Source organism: Pteronotus mesoamericanus, unplaced genomic scaffold (genome assembly GCF_021234165.1).
Source record: "Pteronotus mesoamericanus isolate MK-2021 breed Mesoamerican mustached bat unplaced genomic scaffold, CSHL_Meso_final contig_94, whole genome shotgun sequence".
Taxonomy (NCBI): domain Eukaryota; kingdom Metazoa; phylum Chordata; class Mammalia; order Chiroptera; family Mormoopidae; genus Pteronotus; species Pteronotus mesoamericanus.
Genome location: NW_026555285.1, coordinates 9,466,353 through 9,473,875, shown reverse-complemented (window position 1 = coordinate 9,473,875; position 7,523 = coordinate 9,466,353). Strand labels below are relative to the sequence as shown.

Here is a 7,523-nt window from a genome sequence, read left to right as displayed (position 1 = left end):
TTTGTTATTGAATTGTACGAGCTCATGATATGTTTTGGATATTAACCCCTTATCAGATATACAGTTTGCAAATATTTTTCTATTCCATAGGTTGCCTTTTCATTTTGTTATGCAAAAGCATCTCAGTTTGATGTAGTACCACTTGTTTATTTTTCCTTTTGTTGCTTGTACTTTTAGTGTCATAGCCAAAAAAATTATTGCCAAGACCAATGTCAAGGAGGTTCATTGTTCTGTTTCTTCTCGGAGTTTTATAAAATCAGGTCTAATGTTTAAGTGTGTAATACATTTTGAGTTAATATTTGTGAGTGATGTACACATACTTCCTAATTTCAAACTATATTACAAGGCTATAGTAATTAAAACAGTATACACTGTCATAAAAAATAGACATATAGATCAACAGAACACAATAGAGTGCCCAGAAATAACCCTCCACATACATGGCCAACTAATACTTCACAAGGGAGCCAAGAACACCAAATGGGGAAAGAGTAGTTTCTTCAACAAATAGAAACAGGAGAACTGAATAACCACATGCAGAAAAATGAATAGGAACTCTATTTTATAGCAGTGATTTTCAACTGTTTTGCTGCAAGAGGCACACTGGTGTGCCACAAGAATTGCTAAAACATTTGATACCTGACTATCTAGTCAGGGGCACTGGCCTCTTTGCCCTTAGATTGTCAAATAAAAAGATAACAACAACACAATAGCTGTCCAATGTGAATGAATGAAAATTATACCTATTTCTGTCAGATCAGCAAAAGTATATTTTTGTTGTGCTGCAGAATTTTAATAATTAGTTTATATTTACCACAAGATGAAAAAGGTTTAAAATCGCTGTCTTATAGGGATCTTATTTTAAACATTGGGTTGTGCCTCACCTTTCTCTAAATCTTCTGAGTCTCCTGACAAGCAATACAGTTGGCTGATTCCACTTCTCTTCTCCTGAACAGTCACAGAGCCATTAGACAATCAACACGGGAAGAAAGGAACCTAAGTTCCTAGAAAATCAGGAACTGACTATGTAAAGAATGTCTGACATTTCAGAGACCTCGAGTATTATATCATATGGCAATTCTAAGGTTGAGTCCAGCTATAATTCAAAACTACACAATAATAAATGTGCACAGATTTTGATAAGTTTAGATTGAATTTTGAAATATGACATGATCATTTCTTTAAATTACAGGTACAATACTATGCAAATTTATTCAAATATAGAAGCAATTTTATTCCTACTTAAATCTACATTCAACTGGTATTCAGTGAGTACACAGAACAGAGGTAGTATTTGAGAAAATATACCTTATTATTACCTTGACATATTTAATATCATAACTGAATTTAAATAAGAACAATTTGACACTTATTAAATTAGCTCAGTGCTCTGATTTAGAGATTACTTTGTCTGAACTAAAGGACAAAAATATAATACTAAAAATATAAATAGTATAAATACCTAATACTAAAAATACAAGTATAATATAATACATAAAATACTATATGTTTTAATATACAAAAACTTATAATTTGATCATGGAGTTTATTTGGGTTTTATTTTGAACTAAAAACAATTTTTCATTTCCTTTCTCAAGTGTACTAAGATGACTTTGCTTCAAATCTGGGCCACTCTTTATTCAGAGTTCTTAGTAAATAGTGCAGATTTCCAGACTCAGTGCCCTAAGGTGCATCACTAGGTTGGAGAACCAAATAGATCTCAAGTAGAAGAATAGCAATTTTGCTTTCCAAGGCCTATGTTTGAGGTGGTATTCACATTGAAAAAAAATGGTATAGATTTTATCATAAATGCTAAGCAGAAGGCGGAAGGCATACTAGAAAGTGCCCTGATTTAGAGACAGGAAACACAGTTCTAATTCTGATTTTGCTAGTAACTAGCAGCATGACCCTTGGTATATTAAAGTTCTTTGGGTTTTAAATAAGAATAATATTCTATTATCCTTACTGACAACAAATCGAGAATTATCTAGTAATCAAGAAAAATATACAGAAATTCAAGCCCTTTGAGGATTATTTTAAAAATAAAAATTTTAGTTATGTACATATTTTATATTGTATCTTTCATTGTTAAGAAGTTGGATATATACAGTTCTATTTTATAATAAAACTTCCAGTCTTAAATGTTTTTCAACTCTTTTCAGGACACTTTGAAGTTATGAGGGATATAAAAATGAAGTAGAGCCTCTCCCTACTCTCGCAAAACTTAGCAGTTAGTAGGTTCACCTTCTCAAGCATCCTTCCCCATGCTGCTCCTTTTCTTTCAGCAGAAAACCGTGCATCCTAATTCAAACAAAGAATTAAGTTTAGAGGCATAAGCTACCTGAAGTCTAAAATCATACCTATAAACCCATTGCCATCTATATAACCCTTCCCCTTTTTTCTCTAGGTTTCGAAAAAAAAGGGCTACTGGCTCCTCTTCAAATATAATTCTGCCATTTGTGCTTTGGTCCATCTCCTCACTTCCCATGAACTTCTAGGCCCAGGCCTCGCACTGCTGTCTCTAATTAATGGATTTTTGCCTGAGTCTAGTAAAGTGTTTAAGGCTCATGGCAACCAAAACACAACATAGATATTCTCTCCCTCACTAGGTGCTGCTCATTCCCTTCCAAAGAATAGCGCACGCTTGTTGTTTCCACTTTCATCTTACCATGTGAGGGGTGATAAATTACTGTTGACATTGTGCCAGTTGTCCTGCTGAATGCCCCACATTTTAGATTTGGTTGATTGCTTCTTCACAGTGTTTTCAGTTGGTACTTCTGGCTACTGTCTTTCCTGTAAACTGGAAGTTTATTCTAACAGCTTAACTAAATTCAGGTTCAACATATCTAGCAACGTATTTTTTTATAAAAACAAATTTTTGTTGTTGTCATGTTAGAAGAAGGGCTATGAGGCTTGAATTTACCTGGCCATTTAGAGGCTGGGTAAACCCATATTTGGCACATGTTTAACTAAAAAAGTGTCATATTATTCTAATTTATTCTCACCAAGCTTCTGACCCCAAGCATGTGTTCAGATTAAAGTTCCTTTGCAAAATACCACCAATGACCTTCTAACTGCCAGAACAAATATCTGTAGTGTCACATGGTTGGCCATACCCTGAAAGTGATACAGGCAAGGCGTATTGATGAGTTGATTGTTGTGGAAGACAAGGGTGCAGTCCAGGGGGTACCCTCTGTGAATCCATATAGATATGCATTTCAGAAATGTCCCATTTTAAAAATTTTGATCCTGAGGCATGTATTACCAATTCACAGTCTCCATTGCTTAAGGACTGCCTGAGGCATTAACTTCCCTTTGAAGCCCTGTGTTGTAGTTGCAGAAGCATTGTCAAGAGAATGATCCTTCTGAGACAGCCCTGAGTCAGAAAAGCAAAGTTGCCTTTTACCATGGTCTAGGAGAGTCCACCTAAGTTGCAACAGAAACCAGAGGGTGGCCAACAGGTTGTGATGTGCAACAGAACATGCATCAACTAGTGACTGCTAATTGCCACTTCATTCTCCTCTTTTCCCTTTTAGTAATAAATAGTGAGAGCTATTGGAGTGTCGGATGAGTGAGAAGGCTAAGATGGTAGATTTCCTGAGAAGAAACCAATGGAAATGAGCTTAGACATTTAGGGAGAGAACCCTGACACTCTGGAGGCTCAATTTCCACCATTTCTAGAAATACCTGGACTGAGACAGGACTTAATGGCAAGGATGGAATGAGTATTTGTGTGTGTATGTGTGTGTTTCACTTTGTGAAAAATTATCTTCCAGAATTATATGGAATTTAACTTTTAGCTGTGAATTTAATGTAGAAGAACTAGAGAGATCTGAAATCTCTCATAGTAATTAAGTCTGCATGTTGTTGCAAACGGCATTTGAACACAGGAAACCAGGACACTTCTATATTAAAATATATTAGGTTATTAATTGATTTAGTAATAGAATCTCCTGAGTTTTAGCTGGGCACATAGCTATCCATCTAATAACAGTAGTTCCCAGTTGACCCTGCAGCTAGATGTAGTGATATGATTAAGTTGTCCCCAGTGGAAAAATGGCAAAGGTCATATAAAAGTCCTCCAAAATTGTTTTTTGTTCTCTATTTCCTCTTTCCTCTTTCCTGCAGGCTGCAACATAGGTATAATTGTGGGGCGTATGCTTTGCACATGAGGATAAGGACAACTCACTAGCAGTCGGGAGGAAATAGATAATGAAGGAACTTGGGTATATGAACAGCTTCATTAGGCAGAACCACCGTGCCAGCAGTTGACTACTCACATCTGGACTGAATAGAGAGAATCAAATGTCTTTCTTGTATTTTAGGGCCTCTTTGGTATAAAAATTTGGCCTATACCTTAATACAATATCCAAGCAAGAAACTTGGGAAATGGCTTGTACTCCTGTTTATACACCCTACAGCTCCCTCATCCCCAAACACACAACTGTAGGTTCAGCTCAATCTCTTTAACCTCTCTTATGTCTGTTCCTTCCTCATCAAGCCCACAACTGCCCATACTGAATGCCACATCATCTCACTGTCTAGACCTACTTTTGCTCCCATAGTCTTATACTGTCAATTATAAGGTAAAGAGTCTCAATAAAACATGTTCAATTATGTCAAGTACCTACTTAAAAATTCTCAATGAATTCACACTGTATATAAAAAAAAAGTCAACTTGGCATGATATACAAAGTCTTCAAGATCTGATGCTTACCAACTTTGCCAGTTTCTTCCCACCCCAAGCTTCCCTACCCATCCTAGGATTATGTCAAAATACATGCTACAACGTCAACATTTATACCCTTGGAACTCTACCATCTCTATAGTCTGCCACAATAGGAACTATAATCCTAAACTGAGGTTATTTTACCTGTCTTCAACATTTTCATCCCCCAATGTCATGTATGAGTATTACAAGTGATGAAACTTGGCTATTCAGAGTCTAGGGCACCTCCATAATTATCTGCCAGAGGTATCAGGACATACTGCCTTTTACTGGGTTTTCTAGGCTGGTAGGATATGGGTCTTTGGAATCCTGGCAATCATTTTGGCTGCCATGTGATGCATTCTAGCCAGACAGATAGTATAGTAGAGACTGCTATTTATACCACATAATATTTCCTCAGCATTTTACAAGAAGGAAGCCCTAAATTTTTACTAGATACATATTGATGCAGAATAAAGACTGCCTCTTCCAAGCACTGCGGCAGAAAGGTGTGGCCACATAGTTCAGATCTGGCCAATGTCATGTGACTGGAAGCAATGTGCACAACTTCCCTTTGTACAACCACATCTATATCCTAATGTATTAAGTGAGAGGAAAACACTGCCCTATGTTATCTTCTCTGTCCAAAGAAAGCTTTAAGGTCATTGAGACTATGGACCATTGCTATTTGCTAGTTTCTCCAGAACTAACGAAGTGTTTGGCCCCCTCCCCCATTTTCCCAGTTAAGATATAGTTGAGATCAGTAACCACCACTGAGACATGGCCCCAGCTTGGGGCAGAAGCCTGGCCCCAGCATGGAAGCCTGGATGGCAGGGGAGAGGCTGCAGCAGGGGAGCCTGAGACCAGGGCCTAGTGAACAGGCCCTGACCCAGCTGAGCTCTGAGCCTGCTGCGACCTTGGAGGCCAGGCCTCCCCTTTGCGGGTTGTGTCATGCCCACAGGTGGGGAAGAAGGCAACCTGCTGGCTGGCCTGTGTCATGGCGGTGACTGAAAGCCTAGAGCAACAGTTTTCAACCTTTTTCATCTCATACACAGTACACATAAACTAATTAATAAAATTCTGTGGCATACCAAAAAATATATTTTTGCTAATCTGACAAAAAAAATTGGTATAATTTTGATTGATTTAAAAATAGTAACACAATTACCTACCTTTCTGCACCAAAGTGACTTTTTAAAAAATCAGGTGCCTATACTTGTATATAAGGATTTCTTGTACCAATTTTGTGCACTCAAGGATTAACAAATCAGTCTCAACCTTATTATGTAACATGACCAATAAGATGCAACTCTGTTATCTGACCGGTGTATTTATGGTTCAAGACAGCATTCACACCAGACAGCTATTGTTGTGTTGGTTGTTGTCATTTTTTTAATTTGACAGTTGAAGGGAAAAGAGGCCAGTGCCCCTAGTCAGGTGTTGCACCTTTTAAAAATTCTTGTGGCTCACCAGTTGAAAATCACTTACCTAGAGGAAAAGAGCTTCATGCTGTTTTTTGTTTCTGATGTAGAATTGATGCTGTGCTTGGATATTTAGAGGACGTTATCATGGATGATAAGTCCCTGTCATTACAGAGAAATTTCATGGACAAGTACTATAGGAGTTTGAAGATAGAGAAGAGAATAAACTCACAGACATGCCATTTTTAACAAATATATTTGTTTGGTAGAAAAGTGTATTGACTAAAAGCTGCAGGAGCAGAATTCTGGATTTAACATAGTGGCTTTCACAATATTACAGCACCATAAAGATGAAGTGGCTGGTGATATATTCTATATGCTGTTGAAGTGTACCGATTTTCTGACTTTTAAATAAATGTTTCTGGACTACAGAGCAGAAAATGGCCAGGACGAGACTTAAGTAGTAGTTTGATGATGATTTCATTGTGTAAATTATTCTCTATGCCAGCTTCCCAGAACAATCTGCAGTGCTAGGTCCCACCTCCAGGCAATGAGATTGTTCTGGACATTGTCAGTCCAGTATACTGCAAGAGCCTTCAGATAATGACAAACGTATGTATCTTGGAAAGGCTGACTCTGTTCTGTAACTCTTCATTAATGTTAAGTATTGATGGGTTTAAAAAAAAATCACCTGACCGGGGACCTTTTTCTCCAGAAAAACTTTGTGTTCAGTAAGCCTGCTCCTCCTCCTCACCTCTTTCAGGGGCTTCTGAATCAGGCTCCACTGGAGCAAGTTCCCATCCAGAGTTCCACTTGGGGGGCCTTCCCCAGCATACATGTTGGTGTGTCAGTACTCCTATCACCAGCCCTCTTTGTCCCAGCAGGCTTTGCATGCATCTTTTTTTGCACGTACGTACAGCTTTTTCCATGGATCAAAGTTTCAGTCCTCCAGGCTAAATGGGGTTTTTACTTTTTGGGAGTATTTATCTAAGGTGTTACTCAAGCCAGCAGTCTATCTTGAGATTCCTGGAGCTCCTATCATCATAGCTAGTCTTGGTTGTAAGGAAACAACTGAGAGATGTCCTTTACCTAAAAGCTACATGTGAAAATGAATTCCTAGTCTTACATTTTCAGTCCTTATATTTTTGTCTTCTCTGATCATGATGCAGTCCCACTGTTTCCAGAATTCTCTTTTAAGCATTTGAAAAAATATTTTTATAGATGAATATTCAGACTAACCCAGTGGATACTATATTGACACTTCCACAATCACCCACTTCAAGATCAAAGTATTATATGCTGTTTTTAGTTCTTGCTATGAGTAAAAATGCTTTCTATGTCAGTGCTTCTATTTTACTAGGCATCAGTGAATCTGTGCCTATGCTGAAAGTAGG

General features: G+C 37.7%; 1 pseudogene; it reads left to right on the top strand.

Annotated features, from left to right (window-relative positions):
- Positions 1 to 3,102: 3,102 nt before the first annotated feature.
- Positions 3,103 to 6,663, top strand: LOC129081026 (ADP-ribosylation factor-like protein 2-binding protein; annotated as a pseudogene).
- The last annotated feature ends 860 nt before the right edge of the window (positions 6,664 to 7,523 follow it).